The sequence below is a fragment of the Gasterosteus aculeatus genome, chromosome 3, assembly GCF_964276395.1.
Source record: "Gasterosteus aculeatus chromosome 3, fGasAcu3.hap1.1, whole genome shotgun sequence".
Lineage (NCBI taxonomy): Eukaryota > Metazoa > Chordata > Actinopteri > Perciformes > Gasterosteidae > Gasterosteus > Gasterosteus aculeatus.
The window spans coordinates 7,383,444-7,406,327 of NC_135690.1; the positions used below are offsets into that span (position 1 = coordinate 7,383,444).

Genomic DNA, 22,884 nt, shown 5'->3' on the forward strand with positions numbered 1-22,884 from the left:
ACCCAAAGGGCTTCTTCAGGGACTTTACACAGCGCCCCTCTGCCTTGACAAGTAAACCCCCTATTGATCTTTCAGTGACTATTACATCTACCACCAATGTCCAAATTGATGTTTTGGCTTGTTTTCTGTTGCCTTTTGTCCTCAATGTATTATTACAATGAAAGGTTTTAGGATTGCCCTTTTCTGTGCTTGGTCGTCCTAAAGGACTGAATGAAGTGGTGCAATGGCAAGTGGACAGGTTCTTTGATATTTGATATGACTATTCTCCATGGCAAGTCTTGTACTTTTCACGGAGCAAAGCAGACTTGCAGGTAAGAATTCTGCCCAAAGAGTCCAAATTTCCCCACCCAAAACAGCTGACAGGAAGGTTCCACCGAGACTTGAACTCGGATTACTGGATTCAGAGTCCAGAGTGCTGACCATTACACCATGGAACCCACGGATGAAGACAAAAACGAGCCAACTCAGCATGTCTGCGTGAGGGGCGAGATCTCCAAGACAAATGAGAGTGTTGTACTGCTGACAGAAGAAGCTCTACTTATTATTTGTGTCTCCGGGCATAAAGAAATTGAGGAAAGGGGGATTAAAAACCCTGCCCCGTGTGAGGGTCGAACTCACGGCCTTCAGATTATGAGACTGACGCGCTGCCTACTGCGCCAACGAGGCACAAAGGCTTCTCTGTGTACATATTTCCAGCTTAGGAGTTCAAGTTGCAGTGTAGGAGTTCAAGTTGCCACGAAGTAAAGAGCAGCACGGGGTACGGCGATTTATAAACGGATAACCCAAAGGGCTTCTTCAGGGACTTTACACAGCGCCCCTCTGCCTTGACAAGTAAACCCCCTATTGATCTTTCAGTGACTATTACATCTACCATCAATGTCCAAATTGATGTTTTGGCTTGTTTTCTGTTGCCTTTTGTCCTCAATGAATTATTACAATGAAAGGTTTTAGGATTGCCCTTTTCTGTGCTTGGTCGGCCTAAATGTCTGAATGAAGTGGTGCAATGGCAAGTGGACAGGTTCTTTGATATTTGATATGACTATTCTCCATGGCAAGTCTTGTACTTTTCACGGAGCAAAGCAGACTTGCAGGTAAGAATTCTGCCCAAAGAGTCCAAATTTCCCCACCCAAAACAGCTGACAGGAAGGTTCCACCGAGACTTGAACTCGGATTACTGGATTCAGAGTCCAGAGTGCTGACCATTACACCATGGAACCCACGGATGAAGACAAAAACGAGCCAACTCACCAGGTCTGCGTGAGGGGCGAGATCTCCAAGACAAATGAGAGTGTTTTACTGCTGACAGAAGAAGCTCTACTTATTATTTGTGTCTCCGGGCATAAAGAAATTGAGGAAAGGGGGATTAAAAACCCTGCCCGTGTGAGGGTCGAACTCACGGCCTTCAGATTATGAGACTGACGCGCTGCCTACTGCGCCAACGAGGCACAAAGGCTTCTCTGTGTACATATTTCCAGCGTAGGATTTCAAGTTGCAGTGTAGGAGTTGAAGCTGCCACGAAGTAAAGAGCAGCACGGGGTACGGCGATTTATAAACGGATAACCCAAAGGGCTTCTTCAGGGACTTTACACAGCGCCCCTCTGCCTTGACAAGTAAACCCCCTATTGATCTTTCAGTGACTATTACATCTACCACCAATGTCCAAATTGATGTTTTGGCTTGTTTTCTGTTGCCTTTTGTCCTCAATGTATTATTACAATGAAAGGTTTTAGGATTGCCCTTTTCTGTGCTTGGTCGTCCTAAAGGACTGAATGAAGTGGTGCAATGGCAAGTGGACAGGTTCTTTGATATTTGATATGACTATTCTCCATGGCAAGTCTTGTACTTTTCACGGAGCAAAGCAGACTTGCAGGTAAGAATTCTGCCCAAAGAGTCCAAATTTCCCCACCCAAAACAGCTGACAGGAAGGTTCCACCGAGACTTGAACTCGGATTACTGGATTCAGAGTCCAGAGTGCTGACCATTACACCATGGAACCCACGGATGAAGACAAAAACGAGCCAACTCAGCATGTCTGCGTGAGGGGCGAGATCTCCAAGACAAATGAGAGTGTTGTACTGCTGACAGAAGAAGCTCTACTTATTATTTGTGTCTCCGGGCATAAAGAAATTGAGGAAAGGGGGATTAAAAACCCTGCCCCGTGTGAGGGTCGAACTCACGGCCTTCAGATTATGAGACTGACGCGCTGCCTACTGCGCCAACGAGGCACAAAGGCTTCTCTGTGTACATATTTCCAGCTTAGGAGTTCAAGTTGCAGTGTAGGAGTTCAAGTTGCCACGAAGTAAAGAGCAGCACGGGGTACGGCGATTTATAAACGGATAACCCAAAGGGCTTCTTCAGGGACTTTACACAGCGCCCCTCTGCCTTGACAAGTAAACCCCCTATTGATCTTTCAGTGACTATTACATCTACCATCAATGTCCAAATTGATGTTTTGGCTTGTTTTCTGTTGCCTTTTGTCCTCAATGAATTATTACAATGAAAGGTTTTAGGATTGCCCTTTTCTGTGCTTGGTCGGCCTAAATGTCTGAATGAAGTGGTGCAATGGCAAGTGGACAGGTTCTTTGATATTTGATATGACTATTCTCCATGGCAAGTCTTGTACTTTTCACGGAGCAAAGCAGACTTGCAGGTAAGAATTCTGCCCAAAGAGTCCAAATTTCCCCACCCAAAACAGCTGACAGGAAGGTTCCACCGAGACTTGAACTCGGATTACTGGATTCAGAGTCCAGAGTGCTGACCATTACACCATGGAACCCACGGATGAAGACAAAAACGAGCCAACTCACCAGGTCTGCGTGAGGGGCGAGATCTCCAAGACAAATGAGAGTGTTGTACTGCTGACAGAAGAAGCTCTACTTATTATTTGTGTCTCCGGGCATAAAGAAATTGAGGAAAGGGGGATTAAAAACCCTGCCCCGTGTGAGGGTCGAACTCACGGCCTTCAGATTATGAGACTGACGCGCTGCCTACTGCGCCAACGAGGCACAAAGGCTTCTCTGTGTACATATTTCCAGCGTAGGATTTCAAGTTGCAGTGTAGGAGTTGAAGCTGCCACGAAGTAAAGAGCAGCACGGGGTACGGCGATTTATAAACGGATAACCCAAAGGGCTTCTTCAGGGACTTTACACAGCGCCCCTCTGCCTTGACAAGTAAACCCCCTATTGATCTTTCAGTGACTATTACATCTACCACCAATGTCCAAATTGATGTTTTGGCTTGTTTTCTGTTGCCTTTTGTCCTCAATGTATTATTACAATGAAAGGTTTTAGGATTGCCCTTTTCTGTGCTTGGTCGTCCTAAAGGACTGAATGAAGTGGTGCAATGGCAAGTGGACAGGTTCTTTGATATTTGATATGACTATTCTCCATGGCAAGTCTTGTACTTTTCACGGAGCAAAGCAGACTTGCAGGTAAGAATTCTGCCCAAAGAGTCCAAATTTCCCCACCCAAAACAGCTGACAGGAAGGTTCCACCGAGACTTGAACTCGGATTACTGGATTCAGAGTCCAGAGTGCTGACCATTACACCATGGAACCCACGGATGAAGACAAAAACGAGCCAACTCACCAGGTCTGCGTGAGGGGCGAGATCTCCAAGACAAATGAGAGTGTTGTACTGCTGACAGAAGAAGCTCTACTTATTATTTGTGTCTCCGGGCATAAAGAAATTGAGGAAAGGGGGATTAAAAACCCTGCCCCGTGTGAGGGTCGAACTCACGGCCTTCAGATTATGAGACTGACGCGCTGCCTACTGCGCCAACGAGGCACAAAGGCTTCTCTGTGTACATATTTCCAGCGTAGGATTTCAAGTTGCAGTGTAGGAGTTGAAGCTGCCACGAAGTAAAGAGCAGCACGGGGTACGGCGATTTATAAACGGATAACCCAAAGGGCTTCTTCAGGGACTTTACACAGCGCCCCTCTGCCTTGACAAGTAAACCCCCTATTGATCTTTCAGTGACTATTACATCTACCACCAATGTCCAAATTGATGTTTTGGCTTGTTTTCTGTTGCCTTTTGTCCTCAATGTATTATTACAATGAAAGGTTTTAGGATTGCCCTTTTCTGTGCTTGGTCGTCCTAAAGGACTGAATGAAGTGGTGCAATGGCAAGTGGACAGGTTCTTTGATATTTGATATGACTATTCTCCATGGCAAGTCTTGTACTTTTCACGGAGCAAAGCAGACTTGCAGGTAAGAATTCTGCCCAAAGAGTCCAAATTTCCCCACCCAAAACAGCTGACAGGAAGGTTCCACCGAGACTTGAACTCGGATTACTGGATTCAGAGTCCAGAGTGCTGACCATTACACCATGGAACCCACGGATGAAGACAAAAACGAGCCAACTCAGCATGTCTGCGTGAGGGGCGAGATCTCCAAGACAAATGAGAGTGTTGTACTGCTGACAGAAGAAGCTCTACTTATTATTTGTGTCTCCGGGCATAAAGAAATTGAGGAAAGGGGGATTAAAAACCCTGCCCCGTGTGAGGGTCGAACTCACGGCCTTCAGATTATGAGACTGACGCACTGCCTACTGCGCCAACGAGGCACAAAGGCTTCTCTGTGTACATATTTCCAGCTTAGGAGTTCAAGTTGCAGTGTAGGAGTTCAAGTTGCCACAAAGTAAAGAGCAGCACGGGGTACGGCGATTTATAAACGGATAACCCAAAGGGCTTCTTCAGGGACTTTACACAGCGCCCCTCTGCCTTGACAAGTAAACCCCCTATTGATCTTTCAGTGACTATTACATCTACCACCAATGTCCAAATTGATGTTTTGGCTTGTTTTCTGTTGCCTTTTGTCCTCAATGTATTATTACAATGAAAGGTTTTAGGATTGACCTTTTCTGTGCTTGGTCGTCCTAAAGGACTGAATGAAGTGGTGCAATGGCAAGTGGACAGGTTCTTTGATATTTGATATGACTATTCTCCATGGCAAGTCTTGTACTTTTCACGGAGCAAAGCAGACTTGCAGGTAAGAATTCTGCCCAAAGAGTCCAAATTTCCCCACCAAAAACAGCTGACAGGAAGGTTCCACCGAGACTTGAACTCGGATTACTGGATTCAGAGTCCAGAGTGCTGACCATTACACCATGGAACCCACAGACGGAGACAGAAACGAGCCAACTCACCAGGTCTGCGTGAGGGGCGAGATCTCCAAGACAAATGAGAGTGTTTTACTGCTGACAGAAGAAGCTCTACTTATTATTTGTGTCTCCGGGCATAAAGAAATTGAGGAAAGGGGGATTAAAAACCCTGCCCCGTGTGAGGGTCGAACTCACAGCCTTCAGATTATGAGACTGACGCGCTGCCTACTGCGCCAACGAGGCACAAAGGCTTCTCTGTTTACATATTTCCAGCGTAGGAGTTCAAGTTTCAGTGTAGGAGTTCAAGTTGCCACGAAGTAAAGAGCAGCACGGGGTACGGCGATTTATAAACGGATAACCCAAAGGGCTTCTTCAGGGACTTTACACAGCGCCCCTCTGCCTTGACAAGTAAACCCCCTATTGATCTTTCAGTGACTATTACATCTACCACCAATGTCCAAATTGATGTTTTGGCTTGTTTTCTGTTGCCTTTTGTCCTCAATGTATTATTACAATGAAAGGTTTTAGGATTGCCCTTTTCTGTGCTTGGTCGTCCTAAAGGACTGAATGAAGTGGTGCAATGGCAAGTGGACAGGTTCTTTGATATTTGATATGACTATTCTCCATGGCAAGTCTTGTACTTTTCACGGAGCAAAGCAGACTTGCAGGTAAGAATTCTGCCCAAAGAGTCCAAATTTCCCCACCTAAAACAGCTGACAGGAAGGTTCCACCGAGACTTGAACTCGGATTACTGGATTCAGAGTCCAGAGTGCTGACCATTACACCATGGAACCCACGGATGAAGACAAAAACGAGCCAACTCAGCATGCCTGCGTGAGGGGCGAGATCTCCAAGACAAATGAGAGTGTTGTACTGCTGACAGAAGAAGCTCTACTTATTATTTGTGTCTCCGGGCATAAAGAAATTGAGGAAAGGGGGATTAAAAACCCTGCCCCGTGTGAGGGTCGAACTCACGGCCTTCAGATTATGAGACTGACGCGCTGCCTACTGCGCCAACGAGGCACAAAGGCTTCTCTGTGTACATATTTCCAGCGTAGGGTTTCAAGTTGCAGTGTAGGAGTTGAAGCTGCCACGAAGTAAAGAGCAGCACGGGGTACGGCGATTTATAAACGGATAACCCAAAGGGCTTCTTCAGGGACTTTACACAGCGCCCCTCTGCCTTGACAAGTAAACCCCCTATTGATCTTTCAGTGACTATTACATCTACCACCAATGTCCAAATTGATGTTTTGGCTTGTTTTCTGTTGCCTTTTGTCCTCAATGTATTATTACAATGAAAGGTTTTAGGATTGCCCTTTTCTGTGCTTGGTCGTCCTAAAGGACTGAATGAAGTGGTGCAATGGCAAGTGGACAGGTTCTTTGATATTTGATATGACTATTCTCCATGGCAAGTCTTGTACTTTTCACGGAGCAAAGCAGACTTGCAGGTAAGAATTCTGCCCAAAGAGTCCAAATTTCCCCACCCAAAACAGCTGACAGGAAGGTTCCACCGAGACTTGAACTCGGATTACTGGATTCAGAGTCCAGAGTGCTGACCATTACACCATGGAACCCACGGATGAAGACAAAAACGAGCCAACTCAGCATGTCTGCGTGAGGGGCGAGATCTCCAAGACAAATGAGAGTGTTGTACTGCTGACAGAAGAAGCTCTACTTATTATCTGTGTCTCCGGGCATAAAGAAATTGAGGAAAGGGGGATTAAAAACCCTGCCCCGTGTGAGGGTCGAACTCACGGCCTTCAGATTATGAGACTGACGCGCTGCCTACTGCGCCAACGAGGCACAAAGGCTTCTCTGTGTACATATTTCCAGCTTAGGAGTTCAAGTTGCAGTGTAGGAGTTCAAGTTGCCACGAAGTAAAGAGCAGCACGGGGTACGGCGATTTATAAACGGATAACCCAAAGGGCTTCTTCAGGGACTTTACACAGCGCCCCTCTGCCTTGACAAGTAAACCCCCTATTGATCTTTCAGTGACTATTACATCTACCACCAATGTCCAAATTGATGTTTTGGCTTGTTTTCTGTTGCCTTTTGTCCTCAATGTATTATTACAATGAAAGGTTTTAGGATTGCCCTTTTCTGTGCTTGGTCGTCCTAAAGGACTGAATGAAGTGGTGCAATGGCAAGTGGACAGGTTCTTTGATATTTGATATGACTATTCTCCATGGCAAGTCTTGTACTTTTCACGGAGCAAAGCAGACTTGCAGGTAAGAATTCTGCCCAAAGAGTCCAAATTTCCCCACCAAAAACAGCTGACAGGAAGGTTCCACCGAGACTTGAACTCGGATTACTGGATTCAGAGTCCAGAGTGCTGACCATTACACCATGGAACCCACAGACGGAGACAGAAACGAGCCAACTCACCAGGTCTGCGTGAGGGGCGAGATCTCCAAGACAAATGAGAGTGTTTTACTGCTGACAGAAGAAGCTCTACTTATTATTTGTGTCTCCGGGCATAAAGAAATTGAGGAAAGGGGGATTAAAAACCCTGCCCCGTGTGAGGGTCGAACTCACAGCCTTCAGATTATGAGACTGACGCGCTGCCTACTGCGCCAACGAGGCACAAAGGCTTCTCTGTGTACATATTTCCAGCGTAGGGTTTCAAGTTGCAGTGTAGGAGTTGAAGCTGCCACGAAGTAAAGAGCAGCACGGGGTACGGCGATTTATAAACGGATAACCCAAAGGGCTTCTTCAGGGACTTTACACAGCGCCCCTCTGCCTTGACAAGTAAACCCCCTATTGATCTTTCAGTGACTATTACATCTACCACCAATGTCCAAATTGATGTTTTGGCTTGTTTTCTGTTGCCTTTTGTCCTCAATGTATTATTACAATGAAAGGTTTTAGGATTGCCCTTTTCTGTGCTTGGTCGTCCTAAAGGACTGAATGAAGTGGTGCAATGGCAAGTGGACAGGTTCTTTGATATTTGATATGACTATTCTCCATGGCAAGTCTTGTACTTTTCACGGAGCAAAGCAGACTTGCAGGTAAGAATTCTGCCCAAAGAGTCCAAATTTCCCCACCCAAAACAGCTGACAGGAAGGTTCCACCGAGACTTGAACTCGGATTACTGGATTCAGAGTCCAGAGTGCTGACCATTACACCATGGAACCCACGGATGAAGACAAAAACGAGCCAACTCAGCATGTCTGCGTGAGGGGCGAGATCTCCAAGACAAATGAGAGTGTTGTACTGCTGACAGAAGAAGCTCTACTTATTATCTGTGTCTCCGGGCATAAAGAAATTGAGGAAAGGGGGATTAAAAACCCTGCCCCGTGTGAGGGTCGAACTCACGGCCTTCAGATTATGAGACTGACGCGCTGCCTACTGCGCCAACGAGGCACAAAGGCTTCTCTGTGTACATATTTCCAGCTTAGGAGTTCAAGTTGCAGTGTAGGAGTTCAAGTTGCCACGAAGTAAAGAGCAGCACGGGGTACGGCGATTTATAAACGGATAACCCAAAGGGCTTCTTCAGGGACTTTACACAGCGCCCCTCTGCCTTGACAAGTAAACCCCCTATTGATCTTTCAGTGACTATTACATCTACCACCAATGTCCAAATTGATGTTTTGGCTTGTTTTCTGTTGCCTTTTGTCCTCAATGTATTATTACAATGAAAGGTTTTAGGATTGCCCTTTTCTGTGCTTGGTCGTCCTAAAGGACTGAATGAAGTGGTGCAATGGCAAGTGGACAGGTTCTTTGATATTTGATATGACTATTCTCCATGGCAAGTCTTGTACTTTTCACGGAGCAAAGCAGACTTGCAGGTAAGAATTCTGCCCAAAGAGTCCAAATTTCCCCACCAAAAACAGCTGACAGGAAGGTTCCACCGAGACTTGAACTCGGATTACTGGATTCAGAGTCCAGAGTGCTGACCATTACACCATGGAACCCACAGACGGAGACAGAAACGAGCCAACTCACCAGGTCTGCGTGAGGGGCGAGATCTCCAAGACAAATGAGAGTGTTTTACTGCTGACAGAAGAAGCTCTACTTATTATTTGTGTCTCCGGGCATAAAGAAATTGAGGAAAGGGGGATTAAAAACCCTGCCCCGTGTGAGGGTCGAACTCACAGCCTTCAGATTATGAGACTGACGCGCTGCCTACTGCGCCAACGAGGCACAAAGGCTTCTCTGTGTACATATTTCCAGCTTAGGAGTTCAAGTTGCAGTGTAGGAGTTCAAGTTGCCACGAAGTAAAGAGCAGCACGGGGTACGGCGATTTATAAACGGATAACCCAAAGGGCTTCTTCAGGGACTTTACACAGCGCCCCTCTGCCTTGACAAGTAAACCCCCTATTGATCTTTCAGTGACTATTACATCTACCATCAATGTCCAAATTGATGTTTTGCCTTGTTTTCTGTTGCCTTTTGTCCTCAATGAATTATTACAATGAAAGGTTTTAGGATTGCCCTTTTCTGTGCTTGGTCGGCCTAAATGTCTGAATGAAGTGGTGCAATGGCAAGTGGACAGGTTCTTTGATATTTGATATGACTCTTCTCCATGGCAAGTCTTGTACTTTTCACGGAGCAAAGCAGACTTGCAGGTAAGAATTCTGCCCAAAGAGTCCAAATTTCCCCACCCAAAACAGCTGACAGGAAGGTTCCACCGAGACTTGAACTCGGATTACTGGATTCAGAGTCCAGAGTGCTGACCATTACACCATGGAACCCACGGATGAAGACAAAAACGAGCCAACTCAGCATGTCTGCGTGAGGGGCGAGATCTCCAAGACAAATGAGAGTGTTGTACTGCTGACAGAAGAAGCTCTACTTATTATTTGTGTCTCCGGGCATAAAGAAATTGAGGAAAGGGGGATTAAAAACCCTGCCCCGTGTGAGGGTCGAACTCACGGCCTTCAGATTATGAGACTGACGCGCTGCCTACTGCGCCAACGAGGCACAAAGGCTTCTCTGTGTACATATTTCCAGCGTAGGGTTTCAAGTTGCAGTGTAGGAGTTGAAGCTGCCACGAAGTAAAGAGCAGCACGGGGTACGGCGATTTATAAACGGATAACCCAAAGGGCTTCTTCAGGGACTTTACACAGCGCCCCTCTGCCTTGACAAGTAAACCCCCTATTGATCTTTCAGTGACTATTACATCTACCACCAATGTCCAAATTGATGTTTTGGCTTGTTTTCTGTTGCCTTTTGTCCTCAATGTATTATTACAATGAAAGGTTTTAGGATTGCCCTTTTCTGTGCTTGGTCGTCCTAAAGGACTGAATGAAGTGGTGCAATGGCAAGTGGACAGGTTCTTTGATATTTGATATGACTATTCTCCATGGCAAGTCTTGTACTTTTCACGGAGCAAAGCAGACTTGCAGGTAAGAATTCTGCCCAAAGAGTCCAAATTTCCCCACCCAAAACAGCTGACAGGAAGGTTCCACCGAGACTTGAACTCGGATTACTGGATTCAGAGTCCAGAGTGCTGACCATTACACCATGGAACCCACGGATGAAGACAAAAACGAGCCAACTCACCAGGTCTGCGTGAGGGGCGAGATCTCCAAGACAAATGAGAGTGTTTTACTGCTGACAGAAGAAGCTCTACTTATTATTTGTGTCTCCGGGCATAAAGAAATTGAGGAAAGGGGGATTAAAAACCCTGCCCCGTGTGAGGGTCGAACTCACGGCCTTCAGATTATGAGACTGACGCGCTGCCTACTGCGCCAACGAGGCACAAAGGCTTCTCTGTGTACATATTTCCAGCGTAGGATTTCAAGTTGCAGTGTAGGAGTTGAAGCTGCCACGAAGTAAAGAGCAGCACGGGGTACGGCGATTTATAAACGGATAACCCAAAGGGCTTCTTCAGGGACTTTACACAGCGCCCCTCTGCCTTGACAAGTAAACCCCCTATTGATCTTTCAGTGACTATTACATCTACCACCAATGTCCAAATTGATGTTTTGGCTTGTTTTCTGTTGCCTTTTGTCCTCAATGTATTATTACAATGAAAGGTTTTAGGATTGCCCTTTTCTGTGCTTGGTCGTCCTAAAGGACTGAATGAAGTGGTGCAATGGCAAGTGGACAGGTTCTTTGATATTTGATATGACTATTCTCCATGGCAAGTCTTGTACTTTTCACGGAGCAAAGCAGACTTGCAGGTAAGAATTCTGCCCAAAGAGTCCAAATTTCCCCACCCAAAACAGCTGACAGGAAGGTTCCACCGAGACTTGAACTCGGATTACTGGATTCAGAGTCCAGAGTGCTGACCATTACACCATGGAACCCACGGATGAAGACAAAAACGAGCCAACTCAGCATGTCTGCGTGAGGGGCGAGATCTCCAAGACAAATGAGAGTGTTGTACTGCTGACAGAAGAAGCTCTACTTATTATTTGTGTCTCCGGGCATAAAGAAATTGAGGAAAGGGGGATTAAAAACCCTGCCCCGTGTGAGGGTCGAACTCACGGCCTTCAGATTATGAGACTGACGCGCTGCCTACTGCGCCAACGAGGCACAAAGGCTTCTCTGTGTACATATTTCCAGCGTAGGATTTCAAGTTGCAGTGTAGGAGTTGAAGCTGCCACGAAGTAAAGAGCAGCACGGGGTACGGCGATTTATAAACGGATAACCCAAAGGGCTTCTTCAGGGACTTTACACAGCGCCCCTCTGCCTTGACAAGTAAACCCCCTATTGATCTTTCAGTGACTATTACATCTACCACCAATGTCCAAATTGATGTTTTGGCTTGTTTTCTGTTGCCTTTTGTCCTCAATGTATTATTACAATGAAAGGTTTTAGGATTGCCCTTTTCTGTGCTTGGTCGTCCTAAAGGACTGAATGAAGTGGTGCAATGGCAAGTGGACAGGTTCTTTGATATTTGATATGACTATTCTCCATGGCAAGTCTTGTACTTTTCACGGAGCAAAGCAGACTTGCAGGTAAGAATTCTGCCCAAAGAGTCCAAATTTCCCCACCCAAAACAGCTGACAGGAAGGTTCCACCGAGACTTGAACTCGGATTACTGGATTCAGAGTCCAGAGTGCTGACCATTACACCATGGAACCCACGGATGAAGACAAAAACGAGCCAACTCAGCATGTCTGCGTGAGGGGCGAGATCTCCAAGACAAATGAGAGTGTTGTACTGCTGACAGAAGAAGCTCTACTTATTATTTGTGTCTCCGGGCATAAAGAAATTGAGGAAAGGGGGATTAAAAACCCTGCCCCGTGTGAGGGTCGAACTCACGGCCTTCAGATTATGAGACTGACGCGCTGCCTACTGCGCCAACGAGGCACAAAGGCTTCTCTGTGTACATATTTCCAGCGTAGGATTTCAAGTTGCAGTGTAGGAGTTGAAGCTGCCACGAAGTAAAGAGCAGCACGGGGTACGGCGATTTATAAACGGATAACCCAAAGGGCTTCTTCAGGGACTTTACACAGCGCCCCTCTGCCTTGACAAGTAAACCCCCTATTGATCTTTCAGTGACTATTACATCTACCACCAATGTCCAAATTGATGTTTTGGCTTGTTTTCTGTTGCCTTTTGTCCTCAATGTATTATTACAATGAAAGGTTTTAGGATTGCCCTTTTCTGTGCTTGGTCGTCCTAAAGGACTGAATGAAGTGGTGCAATGGCAAGTGGACAGGTTCTTTGATATTTGATATGACTATTCTCCATGGCAAGTCTTGTACTTTTCACGGAGCAAAGCAGACTTGCAGGTAAGAATTCTGCCCAAAGAGTCCAAATTTCCCCACCCAAAACAGCTGACAGGAAGGTTCCACCGAGACTTGAACTCGGATTACTGGATTCAGAGTCCAGAGTGCTGACCATTACACCATGGAACCCACGGATGAAGACAAAAACGAGCCAACTCAGCATGTCTGCGTGAGGGGCGAGATCTCCAAGACAAATGAGAGTGTTGTACTGCTGACAGAAGAAGCTCTACTTATTATTTGTGTCTCCGGGCATAAAGAAATTGAGGAAAGGGGGATTAAAAACCCTGCCCCGTGTGAGGGTCGAACTCACGGCCTTCAGATTATGAGACTGACGCGCTGCCTACTGCGCCAACGAGGCACAAAGGCTTCTCTGTGTACATATTTCCAGCTTAGGAGTTCAAGTTGCAGTGTAGGAGTTCAAGTTGCCACGAAGTAAAGAGCAGCACGGGGTACGGCGATTTATAAACGGATAACCCAAAGGGCTTCTTCAGGGACTTTACACAGCGCTCCTCTGCCTTGACAAGTAAACCCCCTATTGATCTTTCAGTGACTATTACATCTACCACCAATGTCCAAATTGATGTTTTGGCTTGTTTTCTGTTGCCTTTTGTCCTCAATGTATTATTACAATGAAAGGTTTTAGGATTGCCCTTTTCTGTGCTTGGTCGTCCTAAAGGACTGAATGAAGTGGTGCAATGGCAAGTGGACAGGTTCTTTGATATTTGATATGACTATTCTCCATGGCAAGTCTTGTACTTTTCACGGAGCAAAGCAGACTTGCAGGTAAGAATTCTGCCCAAAGAGTCCAAATTTCCCCACCCAAAACAGCTGACAGGAAGGTTCCACCGAGACTTGAACTCGGATTACTGGATTCAGAGTCCAGAGTGCTGACCATTACACCATGGAACCCACGGATGAAGACAAAAACGAGCCAACTCAGCATGTCTGCGTGAGGGGCGAGATCTCCAAGACAAATGAGAGTGTTGTACTGCTGACAGAAGAAGCTCTACTTATTATTTGTGTCTCCGGGCATAAAGAAATTGAGGAAAGGGGGATTAAAAACCCTGCCCCGTGTGAGGGTCGAACTCACGGCCTTCAGATTATGAGACTGACGCGCTGCCTACTGCGCCAACGAGGCACAAAGGCTTCTCTGTGTACATATTTCCAGCGTAGGGTTTCAAGTTGCAGTGTAGGAGTTGAAGCTGCCACGAAGTAAAGAGCAGCACGGGGTACGGCGATTTATAAACGGATAACCCAAAGGGCTTCTTCAGGGACTTTACACAGCGCCCCTCTGCCTTGACAAGTAAACCCCCTATTGATCTTTCAGTGACTATTACATCTACCACCAATGTCCAAATTGATGTTTTGGCTTGTTTTCTGTTGCCTTTTGTCCTCAATGTATTATTACAATGAAAGGTTTTAGGATTGCCCTTTTCTGTGCTTGGTCGTCCTAAAGGACTGAATGAAGTGGTGCAATGGCAAGTGGACAGGTTCTTTGATATTTGATATGACTATTCTCCATGGCAAGTCTTGTACTTTTCACGGAGCAAAGCAGACTTGCAGGTAAGAATTCTGCCCAAAGAGTCCAAATTTCCCCACCTAAAACAGCTGACAGGAAGGTTCCACCGAGACTTGAACTCGGATTACTGGATTCAGAGTCCAGAGTGCTGACCATTACACCATGGAACCCACGGATGAAGACAAAAACGAGCCAACTCAGCATGCCTGCGTGAGAGGCGAGATCTCCAAGACAAATGAGAGTGTTGTACTGCTGACAGAAGAAGCTCTACTTATTATTTGTGTCTCCGGGCATAAAGAAATTGAGGAAAGGGGGATTAAAAACCCTGCCCCGTGTGAGGGTCGAACTCACGGCCTTCAGATTATGAGACTGACGCGCTGCCTACTGCGCCAACGAGGCACAAAGGCTTCTCTGTGTACATATTTCCAGCGTAGGATTTCAAGTTGCAGTGTAGGAGTTGAAGCTGCCACGAAGTAAAGAGCAGCACGGGGTACGGCGATTTATAAACGGATAACCCAAAGGGCTTCTTCAGGGACTTTACACAGCGCCCCTCTGCCTTGACAAGTAAACCCCCTATTGATCTTTCAGTGACTATTACATCTACCACCAATGTCCAAATTGATGTTTTGGCTTGTTTTCTGTTGCCTTTTGTCCTCAATGTATTATTACAATGAAAGGTTTTAGGATTGCCCTTTTCTGTGCTTGGTCGTCCTAAAGGACTGAATGAAGTGGTGCAATGGCAAGTGGACAGGTTCTTTGATATTTGATATGACTATTCTCCATGGCAAGTCTTGTACTTTTCACGGAGCAAAGCAGACTTGCAGGTAAGAATTCTGCCCAAAGAGTCCAAATTTCCCCACCCAAAACAGCTGACAGGAAGGTTCCACCGAGACTTGAACTCGGATTACTGGATTCAGAGTCCAGAGTGCTGACCATTACACCATGGAACCCACGGATGAAGACAAAAACGAGCCAACTCAGCATGTCTGCGTGAGGGGCGAGATCTCCAAGACAAATGAGAGTGTTGTACTGCTGACAGAAGAAGCTCTACTTATTATTTGTGTCTCCGGGCATAAAGAAATTGAGGAAAGGGGGATTAAAAACCCTGCCCCGTGTGAGGGTCGAACTCACGGCCTTCAGATTATGAGACTGACGCGCTGCCTACTGCGCCAACAAGGCACAAAGGCTTCTCTGTGTACATATTTCCAGCTTAGGAGTTCAAGTTGCAGTGTAGGAGTTCAAGTTGCCACGAAGTAAAGAGCAGCACGGGGTACGGCGATTTATAAACGGATAACCCAAAGGGCTTCTTCAGGGACTTTACACAGCGCCCCTCTGCCTTGACAAGTAAACCCCCTATTGATCTTTCAGTGACTATTACATCTACCACCAATGTCCAAATTGATGTTTTGGCTTGTTTTCTGTTGCCTTTTGTCCTCAATGTATTATTACAATGAAAGGTTTTAGGATTGACCTTTTCTGTGCTTGGTCTTCCTAAAGGACTGAATGAAGTGGTGCAATGGCAAGTGGACAGGTTCTTTGATATTTGATATGACTATTCTCCATGGCAAGTCTTGTACTTTTCACGGAGCAAAGCAGACTTGCAGGTAAGAATTCTGCCCAAAGAGTCCAAATTTCCCCACCAAAAACAGCTGACAGGAAGGTTCCACCGAGACTTGAACTCGGATTACTGGATTCAGAGTCCAGAGTGCTGACCATTACACCATGGAACCCACAGACGGAGACAGAAACGAGCCAACTCACCAGGTCTGCGTGAGGGGCGAGATCTCCAAGACAAATGAGAGTGTTTTACTGCTGACAGAAGAAGCTCTACTTATTATTTGTGTCTCCGGGCATAAAGAAATTGAGGAAAGGGGGATTAAAAACCCTGCCCCGTGTGAGGGTCGAACTCACAGCCTTCAGATTATGAGACTGACGCGCTGCCTACTGCGCCAACGAGGCACAAAGGCTTCTCTGTGTACATATTTCCAGCTTAGGAGTTCAAGTTGCAGTGTAGGAGTTCAAGTTGCCACGAAGTAAAGAGCAGCACGGGGTACGGCGATTTATAAACGGATAACCCAAAGGGCTTCTTCAGGGACTTTACACAGCGCCCCTCTGCCTTGACAAGTAAACCCCCTATTGATCTTTCAGTGACTATTACATCTACCATCAATGTCCAAATTGATGTTTTGCCTTGTTTTCTGTTGCCTTTTGTCCTCAATGAATTATTACAATGAAAGGTTTTAGGATTGCCCTTTTCTGTGCTTGGTCGGCCTAAATGTCTGAATGAAGTGGTGCAATGGCAAGTGGACAGGTTCTTTGATATTTGATATGACTCTTCTCCATGGCAAGTCTTGTACTTTTCACGGAGCAAAGCAGACTTGCAGGTAAGAATTCTGCCCAAAGAGTCCAAATTTCCCCACCCAAAACAGCTGACAGGAAGGTTCCACCGAGACTTGAACTCGGATTACTGGATTCAGAGTCCAGAGTGCTGACCATTACACCATGGAACCCACGGATGAAGACAAAAACGAGCCAACTCAGCATGTCTGCGTGAGGGGCGAGATCTCCAAGACAAATGAGAGTGTTGTACTGCTGACAGAAGAAGCTCTACTTATTATTTGTGTCTCCGGGCATAAAGAAATTGAGGAAAGGGGGATTAAAAACCCTGCCCCGTGTGAGGGTCGAACTCACGGCCTTCAGATTATGAGACTGACGCGCTGCCTACTGCGCCAACGAGGCACAAAGGCTTCTCTGTGTACATATTTCCAGCGTAGGGTTTCAAGTTGCAGTGTAGGAGTTGAAGCTGCCACGAAGTAAAGAGCAGCACGGGGTACGGCGATTTATAAACGGATAACCCAAAGGGCTTCTTCAGGGACTTTACACAGCGCCCCTCTGCCTTGACAAGTAAACCCCCTATTGATCTTTCAGTGACTATTACATCTACCACCAATGTCCAAATTGATGTTTTGGCTTGTTTTCTGTTGCCTTTTGTCCTCAATGTATTATTACAATGAAAGGTTTTAGGATTGCCCTTTTCTGTGCTTGGTCGTCCTAAAGGACTGAATGAAGTGGTGCAATGGCAAGTGGACAGGTTCTTTGATATTTGATATGACTATTCTCCATGGCAAGTCTTGTACTTTTCACGGAGCAAAGCAGACTTGCAGGTAAGAATTCTGCCCAAAGAGTCCAAATTTCCCCACCCAAAACAGCTGACAGGAAGGTTCCACCGAGACTTGAACTCGGATTACTGGATTCAGAGTCCAGAGTGCTGACCATTACACCATGGAACCCACGGATGAAGACAAAAACGAGCCAACTCACCAGGTCTGCGTGAGGGGCGAGATCTCCAAGACAAATGAGAGTGTTTTACTGCTGACAGAAGAAGCTCTACTTATTATTTGTGTCTCCGGGCATAAAGAAATTGAGGAAAGGGGGATTAAAAACCCTGCCCCGTGTGAGGGTCGAACTCACGGCCTTCAGATTATGAGACTGACGCGCTGCCTACTGCGCCAACGAGGCACAAAGGCTTCTCTGTGTACATATTTCCAGCGTAGGATTTCAAGTTGCAGTGTAGGAGTTGAAGCTGCCACGAAGTAAAGAGCAGCACGGGGTACGGCGATTTATAAACGGATAACCCAAAGGGCTTCTTCAGGGACTTTACACAGCGCCCCTCTGCCTTGACAAGTAAACCCCCTATTGATCTTTCAGTGACTATTACATCTACCACCAATGTCCAAATTGATGTTTTGGCTTGTTTTCTGTTGCCTTTTGTCCTCAATGTATTATTACAATGAAAGGTTTTAGGATTGCCCTTTTCTGTGCTTGGTCGTCCTAAAGGACTGAATGAAGTGGTGCAATGGCAAGTGGACAGGTTCTTTGATATTTGATATGACTATTCTCCATGGCAAGTCTTGTACTTTTCACGGAGCAAAGCAGACTTGCAGGTAAGAATTCTGCCCAAAGAGTCCAAATTTCCCCACCCAAAACAGCTGACAGGAAGGTTCCACCGAGACTTGAACTCGGATTACTGGATTCAGAGTCCAGAGTGCTGACCATTACACCATGGAACCCACGGATGAAGACAAAAACGAGCCAACTCACCAGGTCTGCGTGAGGGGCGAGATCTCCAAGACAAATGAGAGTGTTTTACTGCTGACAGAAGAAGCTCTACTTATTATTTGTGTCTCCGGGCATAAAGAAATTGAGGAAAGGGGGATTAAAAACCCTGCCCCGTGTGAGGGTCGAACTCACGGCCTTCAGATTATGAGACTGACGCGCTGCCTACTGCGCCAACGAGGCACAAAGGCTTCTCTGTGTACATATTTCCAGCGTAGGATTTCAAGTTGCAGTGTAGGAGTTGAAGCTGCCACGAAGTAAAGAGCAGCACGGGGTACGGCGATTTATAAACGGATAACCCAAAGGGCTTCTTCAGGGACTTTACACAGCGCCCCTCTGCCTTGACAAGTAAACCCCCTATTGATCTTTCAGTGACTATTACATCTACCACCAATGTCCAAATTGATGTTTTGGCTTGTTTTCTGTTGCCTTTTGTCCTCAATGTATTATTACAATGAAAGGTTTTAGGATTGCCCTTTTCTGTGCTTGGTCGTCCTAAAGGACTGAATGAAGTGGTGCAATGGCAAGTGGACAGGTTCTTTGATATTTGATATGACTATTCTCCATGGCAAGTCTTGTACTTTTCACGGAGCAAAGCAGACTTGCAGGTAAGAATTCTGCCCAAAGAGTCCAAATTTCCCCACCCAAAACAGCTGACAGGAAGGTTCCACCGAGACTTGAACTCGGATTACTGGATTCAGAGTCCAGAGTGCTGACCATTACACCATGGAACCCACGGATGAAGACAAAAACGAGCCAACTCAGCATGTCTGCGTGAGGGGCGAGATCTCCAAGACAAATGAGAGTGTTGTACTGCTGACAGAAGAAGCTCTACTTATTATTTGTGTCTCCGGGCATAAAGAAATTGAGGAAAGGGGGATTAAAAACCCTGCCCCGTGTGAGGGTCGAACTCACGGCCTTCAGATTATGAGACTGACGCGCTGCCTACTGCGCCAACGAGGCACAAAGGCTTCTCTGTGTACATATTTCCAGCTTAGGAGTTCAAGTTGCAGTGTAGGAGTTCAAGTTGCCACGAAGTAAAGAGCAGCACGGGGTACGGCGATTTATAAACGGATAACCCAAAGGGCTTCTTCAGGGACTTTACACAGCGCCCCTCTGCCTTGACAAGTAAACCCCCTATTGATCTTTCAGTGACTATTACATCTACCATCAATGTCCAAATTGATGTTTTGGCTTGTTTTCTGTTGCCTTTTGTCCTCAATGAATTATTACAATGAAAGGTTTTAGGATTGCCCTTTTCTGTGCTTGGTCGGCCTAAATGTCTGAATGAAGTGGTGCAATGGCAAGTGGACAGGTTCTTTGATATTTGATATGACTATTCTCCATGGCAAGTCTTGTACTTTTCACGGAGCAAAGCAGACTTGCAGGTAAGAATTCTGCCCAAAGAGTCCAAATTTCCCCACCCAAAACAGCTGACAGGAAGGTTCCACCGAGACTTGAACTCGGATTACTGGATTCAGAGTCCAGAGTGCTGACCATTACACCATGGAACCCACGGATGAAGACAAAAACGAGCCAACTCACCAGGTCTGCGTGAGGGGCGAGATCTCCAAGACAAATGAGAGTGTTTTACTGCTGACAGAAGAAGCTCTACTTATTATTTGTGTCTCCGGGCATAAAGAAATTGAGGAAAGGGGGATTAAAAACCCTGCCCGTGTGAGGGTCGAACTCACGGCCTTCAGATTATGAGACTGACGCGCTGCCTACTGCGCCAACGAGGCACAAAGGCTTCTCTGTGTACATATTTCCAGCGTAGGATTTCAAGTTGCAGTGTAGGAGTTGAAGCTGCCACGAAGTAAAGAGCAGCACGGGGTACGGCGATTTATAAACGGATAACCCAAAGGGCTTCTTCAGGGACTTTACACAGCGCCCCTCTGCCTTGACAAGTAAACCCCCTATTGATCTTTCAGTGACTATTACATCTACCACCAATGTCCAAATTGATGTTTTGGCTTGTTTTCTGTTGCCTTTTGTCCTCAATGTATTATTACAATGAAAGGTTTTAGGATTGCCCTTTTCTGTGCTTGGTCGTCCTAAAGGACTGAATGAAGTGGTGCAATGGCAAGTGGACAGGTTCTTTGATATTTGATATGACTATTCTCCATGGCAAGTCTTGTACTTTTCACGGAGCAAAGCAGACTTGCAGGTAAGAATTCTGCCCAAAGAGTCCAAATTTCCCCACCCAAAACAGCTGACAGGAAGGTTCCACCGAGACTTGAACTCGGATTACTGGATTCAGAGTCCAGAGTGCTGACCATTACACCATGGAACCCACGGATGAAGACAAAAACGAGCCAACTCAGCATGTCTGCGTGAGGGGCGAGATCTCCAAGACAAATGAGAGTGTTGTACTGCTGACAGAAGAAGCTCTACTTATTATTTGTGTCTCCGGGCATAAAGAAATTGAGGAAAGGGGGATTAAAAACCCTGCCCCGTGTGAGGGTCAAACTCACGGCCTTCAGATTATGAGACTGACGCGCTGCCTACTGCGCCAACGAGGCACAAAGGCTTCTCTGTGTACATATTTCCAGCTTAGGAGTTCAAGTTGCAGTGTAGGAGTTCAAGTTGCCACGAAGTAAAGAGCAGCACGGGGTACGGCGATTTATAAACGGATAACCCAAAGGGCTTCTTCAGGGACTTTACACAGCGCCCCTCTGCCTTGACAAGTAAACCCCCTATTGATCTTTCAGTGACTATTACATCTACCATCAATGTCCAAATTGATGTTTTGGCTTGTTTTCTGTTGCCTTTTGTCCTCAATGAATTATTACAATGAAAGGTTTTAGGATTGCCCTTTTCTGTGCTTGGTCGGCCTAAATGTCTGAATGAAGTGGTGCAATGGCAAGTGGACAGGTTCTTTGATATTTGATATGACTATTCTCCATGGCAAGTCTTGTACTTTTCACGGAGCAAAGCAGACTTGCAGGTAAGAATTCTGCCCAAAGAGTCCAAATTTCCCCACCCAAAACAGCTGACAGGAAGGTTCCACCGAGACTTGAACTCGGATTACTGGATTCAGAGTCCAGAGTGCTGACCATTACACCATGGAACCCACGGATGAAGACAAAAACGAGCCAACTCACCAGGTCTGCGTGAGGGGCGAGATCTCCAAGACAAATGAGAGTGTTGTACTGCTGACAGAAGAAGCTCTACTTATTATTTGTGTCTCCGGGCATAAAGAAATTGAGGAAAGGGGGATTAAAAACCCTGCCCCGTGTGAGGGTCGAACTCACGGCCTTCAGATTATGAGACTGACGCGCTGCCTACTGCGCCAACGAGGCACAAAGGCTTCTCTGTGTACATATTTCCAGCGTAGGATTTCAAGTTGCAGTGTAGGAGTTGAAGCTGCCACGAAGTAAAGAGCAGCACGGGGTACGGCGATTTATAAACGGATAACCCAAAGGGCTTCTTCAGGGACTTTACACAGCGCCCCTCTGCCTTGACAAGTAAACCCCCTATTGATCTTTCAGTGACTATTACATCTACCACCAATGTCCAAATTGATGTTTTGGCTTGTTTTCTGTTGCCTTTTGTCCTCAATGTATTATTACAATGAAAGGTTTTAGGATTGCCCTTTTCTGTGCTTGGTCGTCCTAAAGGACTGAATGAAGTGGTGCAATGGCAAGTGGACAGGTTCTTTGATATTTGATATGACTATTCTCCATGGCAAGTCTTGTACTTTTCACGGAGCAAAGCAGACTTGCAGGTAAGAATTCTGCCCAAAGAGTCCAAATTTCCCCACCCAAAACAGCTGACAGGAAGGTTCCACCGAGACTTGAACTCGGATTACTGGATTCAGAGTCCAGAGTGCTGACCATTACACCATGGAACCCACGGATGAAGACAAAAACGAGCCAACTCAGCATGTCTGCGTGAGGGGCGAGATCTCCAAGACAAATGAGAGTGTTGTACTGCTGACAGAAGAAGCTCTACTTATTATTTGTGTCTCCGGGCATAAAGAAATTGAGGAAAGGGGGATTAAAAACCCTGCCCCGTGTGAGGGTCGAACTCACGGCCTTCAGATTATGAGACTGACGCGCTGCCTACTGCGCCAACGAGGCACAAAGGCTTCTCTGTGTACATATTTCCAGCGTAGGGTTTCAAGTTGCAGTGTAGGAGTTGAAGCTGCCACGAAGTAAAGAGCAGCACGGGGTACGGCGATTTATAAACGGATAACCCAAAGGGCTTCTTCAGGGACTTTACACAGCGCCCCTCTGCCTTGACAAGTAAACCCCCTATTGATCTTTCAGTGACTATTACATCTACCACCAATGTCCAAATTGATGTTTTGGCTTGTTTTCTGTTGCCTTTTGTCCTCAATGTATTATTACAATGAAAGGTTTTAGGATTGCCCTTTTCTGTGCTTGGTCGTCCTAAAGGACTGAATGAAGTGGTGCAATGGCAAGTGGACAGGTTCTTTGATATTTGATATGACTATTCT

At 46.2% G+C, this 22,884-nt stretch overlaps 58 non-coding genes across 58 annotated transcripts; all 58 read right to left on the bottom strand.

Annotated features, from left to right (window-relative positions):
* Positions 1–365: 365 nt before the first annotated feature.
* On the bottom strand, positions 366–437 carry trnaq-cug (transfer RNA glutamine (anticodon CUG)). The gene has a single exon. It is a non-coding gene; the product is annotated as a tRNA-Gln (tRNA).
* A 156-nt stretch (positions 438–593) lies between these two features.
* Positions 594–666, bottom strand: trnam-cau (transfer RNA methionine (anticodon CAU)). The gene has a single exon. It is a non-coding gene; the product is annotated as a tRNA-Met (tRNA).
* Positions 667–1,145: 479 nt separating this feature from the next.
* On the bottom strand, positions 1,146–1,217 carry trnaq-cug (transfer RNA glutamine (anticodon CUG)). The gene has a single exon. It is a non-coding gene; the product is annotated as a tRNA-Gln (tRNA).
* Positions 1,218–1,372: 155 nt separating this feature from the next.
* trnam-cau (transfer RNA methionine (anticodon CAU)) lies at positions 1,373–1,446 on the bottom strand. Its single transcript has one exon. It is a non-coding gene; the product is annotated as a tRNA-Met (tRNA).
* A 478-nt stretch (positions 1,447–1,924) lies between these two features.
* Positions 1,925–1,996, bottom strand: trnaq-cug (transfer RNA glutamine (anticodon CUG)). The gene has a single exon. It is a non-coding gene; the product is annotated as a tRNA-Gln (tRNA).
* A 156-nt stretch (positions 1,997–2,152) lies between these two features.
* trnam-cau (transfer RNA methionine (anticodon CAU)) lies at positions 2,153–2,225 on the bottom strand. The gene has a single exon. It is a non-coding gene; the product is annotated as a tRNA-Met (tRNA).
* Positions 2,226–2,704: 479 nt separating this feature from the next.
* trnaq-cug (transfer RNA glutamine (anticodon CUG)) lies at positions 2,705–2,776 on the bottom strand. The gene has a single exon. It is a non-coding gene; the product is annotated as a tRNA-Gln (tRNA).
* A 156-nt stretch (positions 2,777–2,932) lies between these two features.
* On the bottom strand, positions 2,933–3,005 carry trnam-cau (transfer RNA methionine (anticodon CAU)). Its single transcript has one exon. It is a non-coding gene; the product is annotated as a tRNA-Met (tRNA).
* A 479-nt stretch (positions 3,006–3,484) lies between these two features.
* trnaq-cug (transfer RNA glutamine (anticodon CUG)) lies at positions 3,485–3,556 on the bottom strand. The gene has a single exon. It is a non-coding gene; the product is annotated as a tRNA-Gln (tRNA).
* A 156-nt stretch (positions 3,557–3,712) lies between these two features.
* trnam-cau (transfer RNA methionine (anticodon CAU)) lies at positions 3,713–3,785 on the bottom strand. The gene has a single exon. It is a non-coding gene; the product is annotated as a tRNA-Met (tRNA).
* Positions 3,786–4,264: 479 nt separating this feature from the next.
* trnaq-cug (transfer RNA glutamine (anticodon CUG)) lies at positions 4,265–4,336 on the bottom strand. Its single transcript has one exon. It is a non-coding gene; the product is annotated as a tRNA-Gln (tRNA).
* A 156-nt stretch (positions 4,337–4,492) lies between these two features.
* Positions 4,493–4,565, bottom strand: trnam-cau (transfer RNA methionine (anticodon CAU)). Its single transcript has one exon. It is a non-coding gene; the product is annotated as a tRNA-Met (tRNA).
* A 479-nt stretch (positions 4,566–5,044) lies between these two features.
* trnaq-cug (transfer RNA glutamine (anticodon CUG)) lies at positions 5,045–5,116 on the bottom strand. Its single transcript has one exon. It is a non-coding gene; the product is annotated as a tRNA-Gln (tRNA).
* Positions 5,117–5,272: 156 nt separating this feature from the next.
* trnam-cau (transfer RNA methionine (anticodon CAU)) lies at positions 5,273–5,345 on the bottom strand. Its single transcript has one exon. It is a non-coding gene; the product is annotated as a tRNA-Met (tRNA).
* A 479-nt stretch (positions 5,346–5,824) lies between these two features.
* On the bottom strand, positions 5,825–5,896 carry trnaq-cug (transfer RNA glutamine (anticodon CUG)). The gene has a single exon. It is a non-coding gene; the product is annotated as a tRNA-Gln (tRNA).
* A 156-nt stretch (positions 5,897–6,052) lies between these two features.
* trnam-cau (transfer RNA methionine (anticodon CAU)) lies at positions 6,053–6,125 on the bottom strand. Its single transcript has one exon. It is a non-coding gene; the product is annotated as a tRNA-Met (tRNA).
* Positions 6,126–6,604: 479 nt separating this feature from the next.
* trnaq-cug (transfer RNA glutamine (anticodon CUG)) lies at positions 6,605–6,676 on the bottom strand. Its single transcript has one exon. It is a non-coding gene; the product is annotated as a tRNA-Gln (tRNA).
* A 156-nt stretch (positions 6,677–6,832) lies between these two features.
* trnam-cau (transfer RNA methionine (anticodon CAU)) lies at positions 6,833–6,905 on the bottom strand. The gene has a single exon. It is a non-coding gene; the product is annotated as a tRNA-Met (tRNA).
* Positions 6,906–7,384: 479 nt separating this feature from the next.
* trnaq-cug (transfer RNA glutamine (anticodon CUG)) lies at positions 7,385–7,456 on the bottom strand. Its single transcript has one exon. It is a non-coding gene; the product is annotated as a tRNA-Gln (tRNA).
* Positions 7,457–7,612: 156 nt separating this feature from the next.
* On the bottom strand, positions 7,613–7,685 carry trnam-cau (transfer RNA methionine (anticodon CAU)). The gene has a single exon. It is a non-coding gene; the product is annotated as a tRNA-Met (tRNA).
* Positions 7,686–8,164: 479 nt separating this feature from the next.
* trnaq-cug (transfer RNA glutamine (anticodon CUG)) lies at positions 8,165–8,236 on the bottom strand. The gene has a single exon. It is a non-coding gene; the product is annotated as a tRNA-Gln (tRNA).
* Positions 8,237–8,392: 156 nt separating this feature from the next.
* On the bottom strand, positions 8,393–8,465 carry trnam-cau (transfer RNA methionine (anticodon CAU)). Its single transcript has one exon. It is a non-coding gene; the product is annotated as a tRNA-Met (tRNA).
* Positions 8,466–8,944: 479 nt separating this feature from the next.
* On the bottom strand, positions 8,945–9,016 carry trnaq-cug (transfer RNA glutamine (anticodon CUG)). Its single transcript has one exon. It is a non-coding gene; the product is annotated as a tRNA-Gln (tRNA).
* A 156-nt stretch (positions 9,017–9,172) lies between these two features.
* trnam-cau (transfer RNA methionine (anticodon CAU)) lies at positions 9,173–9,245 on the bottom strand. The gene has a single exon. It is a non-coding gene; the product is annotated as a tRNA-Met (tRNA).
* Positions 9,246–9,724: 479 nt separating this feature from the next.
* Positions 9,725–9,796, bottom strand: trnaq-cug (transfer RNA glutamine (anticodon CUG)). The gene has a single exon. It is a non-coding gene; the product is annotated as a tRNA-Gln (tRNA).
* A 156-nt stretch (positions 9,797–9,952) lies between these two features.
* trnam-cau (transfer RNA methionine (anticodon CAU)) lies at positions 9,953–10,025 on the bottom strand. The gene has a single exon. It is a non-coding gene; the product is annotated as a tRNA-Met (tRNA).
* Positions 10,026–10,504: 479 nt separating this feature from the next.
* Positions 10,505–10,576, bottom strand: trnaq-cug (transfer RNA glutamine (anticodon CUG)). The gene has a single exon. It is a non-coding gene; the product is annotated as a tRNA-Gln (tRNA).
* A 156-nt stretch (positions 10,577–10,732) lies between these two features.
* Positions 10,733–10,805, bottom strand: trnam-cau (transfer RNA methionine (anticodon CAU)). Its single transcript has one exon. It is a non-coding gene; the product is annotated as a tRNA-Met (tRNA).
* Positions 10,806–11,284: 479 nt separating this feature from the next.
* trnaq-cug (transfer RNA glutamine (anticodon CUG)) lies at positions 11,285–11,356 on the bottom strand. The gene has a single exon. It is a non-coding gene; the product is annotated as a tRNA-Gln (tRNA).
* Positions 11,357–11,512: 156 nt separating this feature from the next.
* Positions 11,513–11,585, bottom strand: trnam-cau (transfer RNA methionine (anticodon CAU)). The gene has a single exon. It is a non-coding gene; the product is annotated as a tRNA-Met (tRNA).
* A 479-nt stretch (positions 11,586–12,064) lies between these two features.
* On the bottom strand, positions 12,065–12,136 carry trnaq-cug (transfer RNA glutamine (anticodon CUG)). The gene has a single exon. It is a non-coding gene; the product is annotated as a tRNA-Gln (tRNA).
* A 156-nt stretch (positions 12,137–12,292) lies between these two features.
* Positions 12,293–12,365, bottom strand: trnam-cau (transfer RNA methionine (anticodon CAU)). Its single transcript has one exon. It is a non-coding gene; the product is annotated as a tRNA-Met (tRNA).
* A 479-nt stretch (positions 12,366–12,844) lies between these two features.
* Positions 12,845–12,916, bottom strand: trnaq-cug (transfer RNA glutamine (anticodon CUG)). Its single transcript has one exon. It is a non-coding gene; the product is annotated as a tRNA-Gln (tRNA).
* A 156-nt stretch (positions 12,917–13,072) lies between these two features.
* Positions 13,073–13,145, bottom strand: trnam-cau (transfer RNA methionine (anticodon CAU)). Its single transcript has one exon. It is a non-coding gene; the product is annotated as a tRNA-Met (tRNA).
* Positions 13,146–13,624: 479 nt separating this feature from the next.
* On the bottom strand, positions 13,625–13,696 carry trnaq-cug (transfer RNA glutamine (anticodon CUG)). Its single transcript has one exon. It is a non-coding gene; the product is annotated as a tRNA-Gln (tRNA).
* Positions 13,697–13,852: 156 nt separating this feature from the next.
* On the bottom strand, positions 13,853–13,925 carry trnam-cau (transfer RNA methionine (anticodon CAU)). Its single transcript has one exon. It is a non-coding gene; the product is annotated as a tRNA-Met (tRNA).
* A 479-nt stretch (positions 13,926–14,404) lies between these two features.
* On the bottom strand, positions 14,405–14,476 carry trnaq-cug (transfer RNA glutamine (anticodon CUG)). Its single transcript has one exon. It is a non-coding gene; the product is annotated as a tRNA-Gln (tRNA).
* A 156-nt stretch (positions 14,477–14,632) lies between these two features.
* trnam-cau (transfer RNA methionine (anticodon CAU)) lies at positions 14,633–14,705 on the bottom strand. Its single transcript has one exon. It is a non-coding gene; the product is annotated as a tRNA-Met (tRNA).
* A 479-nt stretch (positions 14,706–15,184) lies between these two features.
* Positions 15,185–15,256, bottom strand: trnaq-cug (transfer RNA glutamine (anticodon CUG)). Its single transcript has one exon. It is a non-coding gene; the product is annotated as a tRNA-Gln (tRNA).
* Positions 15,257–15,412: 156 nt separating this feature from the next.
* On the bottom strand, positions 15,413–15,485 carry trnam-cau (transfer RNA methionine (anticodon CAU)). The gene has a single exon. It is a non-coding gene; the product is annotated as a tRNA-Met (tRNA).
* A 479-nt stretch (positions 15,486–15,964) lies between these two features.
* Positions 15,965–16,036, bottom strand: trnaq-cug (transfer RNA glutamine (anticodon CUG)). Its single transcript has one exon. It is a non-coding gene; the product is annotated as a tRNA-Gln (tRNA).
* A 156-nt stretch (positions 16,037–16,192) lies between these two features.
* trnam-cau (transfer RNA methionine (anticodon CAU)) lies at positions 16,193–16,265 on the bottom strand. The gene has a single exon. It is a non-coding gene; the product is annotated as a tRNA-Met (tRNA).
* Positions 16,266–16,744: 479 nt separating this feature from the next.
* On the bottom strand, positions 16,745–16,816 carry trnaq-cug (transfer RNA glutamine (anticodon CUG)). Its single transcript has one exon. It is a non-coding gene; the product is annotated as a tRNA-Gln (tRNA).
* A 156-nt stretch (positions 16,817–16,972) lies between these two features.
* Positions 16,973–17,045, bottom strand: trnam-cau (transfer RNA methionine (anticodon CAU)). Its single transcript has one exon. It is a non-coding gene; the product is annotated as a tRNA-Met (tRNA).
* Positions 17,046–17,524: 479 nt separating this feature from the next.
* Positions 17,525–17,596, bottom strand: trnaq-cug (transfer RNA glutamine (anticodon CUG)). The gene has a single exon. It is a non-coding gene; the product is annotated as a tRNA-Gln (tRNA).
* Positions 17,597–17,752: 156 nt separating this feature from the next.
* Positions 17,753–17,825, bottom strand: trnam-cau (transfer RNA methionine (anticodon CAU)). The gene has a single exon. It is a non-coding gene; the product is annotated as a tRNA-Met (tRNA).
* Positions 17,826–18,304: 479 nt separating this feature from the next.
* trnaq-cug (transfer RNA glutamine (anticodon CUG)) lies at positions 18,305–18,376 on the bottom strand. The gene has a single exon. It is a non-coding gene; the product is annotated as a tRNA-Gln (tRNA).
* A 156-nt stretch (positions 18,377–18,532) lies between these two features.
* trnam-cau (transfer RNA methionine (anticodon CAU)) lies at positions 18,533–18,605 on the bottom strand. The gene has a single exon. It is a non-coding gene; the product is annotated as a tRNA-Met (tRNA).
* A 479-nt stretch (positions 18,606–19,084) lies between these two features.
* trnaq-cug (transfer RNA glutamine (anticodon CUG)) lies at positions 19,085–19,156 on the bottom strand. The gene has a single exon. It is a non-coding gene; the product is annotated as a tRNA-Gln (tRNA).
* A 156-nt stretch (positions 19,157–19,312) lies between these two features.
* trnam-cau (transfer RNA methionine (anticodon CAU)) lies at positions 19,313–19,385 on the bottom strand. The gene has a single exon. It is a non-coding gene; the product is annotated as a tRNA-Met (tRNA).
* A 479-nt stretch (positions 19,386–19,864) lies between these two features.
* Positions 19,865–19,936, bottom strand: trnaq-cug (transfer RNA glutamine (anticodon CUG)). The gene has a single exon. It is a non-coding gene; the product is annotated as a tRNA-Gln (tRNA).
* A 155-nt stretch (positions 19,937–20,091) lies between these two features.
* trnam-cau (transfer RNA methionine (anticodon CAU)) lies at positions 20,092–20,165 on the bottom strand. Its single transcript has one exon. It is a non-coding gene; the product is annotated as a tRNA-Met (tRNA).
* A 478-nt stretch (positions 20,166–20,643) lies between these two features.
* On the bottom strand, positions 20,644–20,715 carry trnaq-cug (transfer RNA glutamine (anticodon CUG)). Its single transcript has one exon. It is a non-coding gene; the product is annotated as a tRNA-Gln (tRNA).
* A 156-nt stretch (positions 20,716–20,871) lies between these two features.
* On the bottom strand, positions 20,872–20,944 carry trnam-cau (transfer RNA methionine (anticodon CAU)). The gene has a single exon. It is a non-coding gene; the product is annotated as a tRNA-Met (tRNA).
* Positions 20,945–21,423: 479 nt separating this feature from the next.
* trnaq-cug (transfer RNA glutamine (anticodon CUG)) lies at positions 21,424–21,495 on the bottom strand. Its single transcript has one exon. It is a non-coding gene; the product is annotated as a tRNA-Gln (tRNA).
* A 156-nt stretch (positions 21,496–21,651) lies between these two features.
* Positions 21,652–21,724, bottom strand: trnam-cau (transfer RNA methionine (anticodon CAU)). The gene has a single exon. It is a non-coding gene; the product is annotated as a tRNA-Met (tRNA).
* A 479-nt stretch (positions 21,725–22,203) lies between these two features.
* trnaq-cug (transfer RNA glutamine (anticodon CUG)) lies at positions 22,204–22,275 on the bottom strand. The gene has a single exon. It is a non-coding gene; the product is annotated as a tRNA-Gln (tRNA).
* Positions 22,276–22,431: 156 nt separating this feature from the next.
* On the bottom strand, positions 22,432–22,504 carry trnam-cau (transfer RNA methionine (anticodon CAU)). The gene has a single exon. It is a non-coding gene; the product is annotated as a tRNA-Met (tRNA).
* Positions 22,505–22,884: the final 380 nt, after the last annotated feature.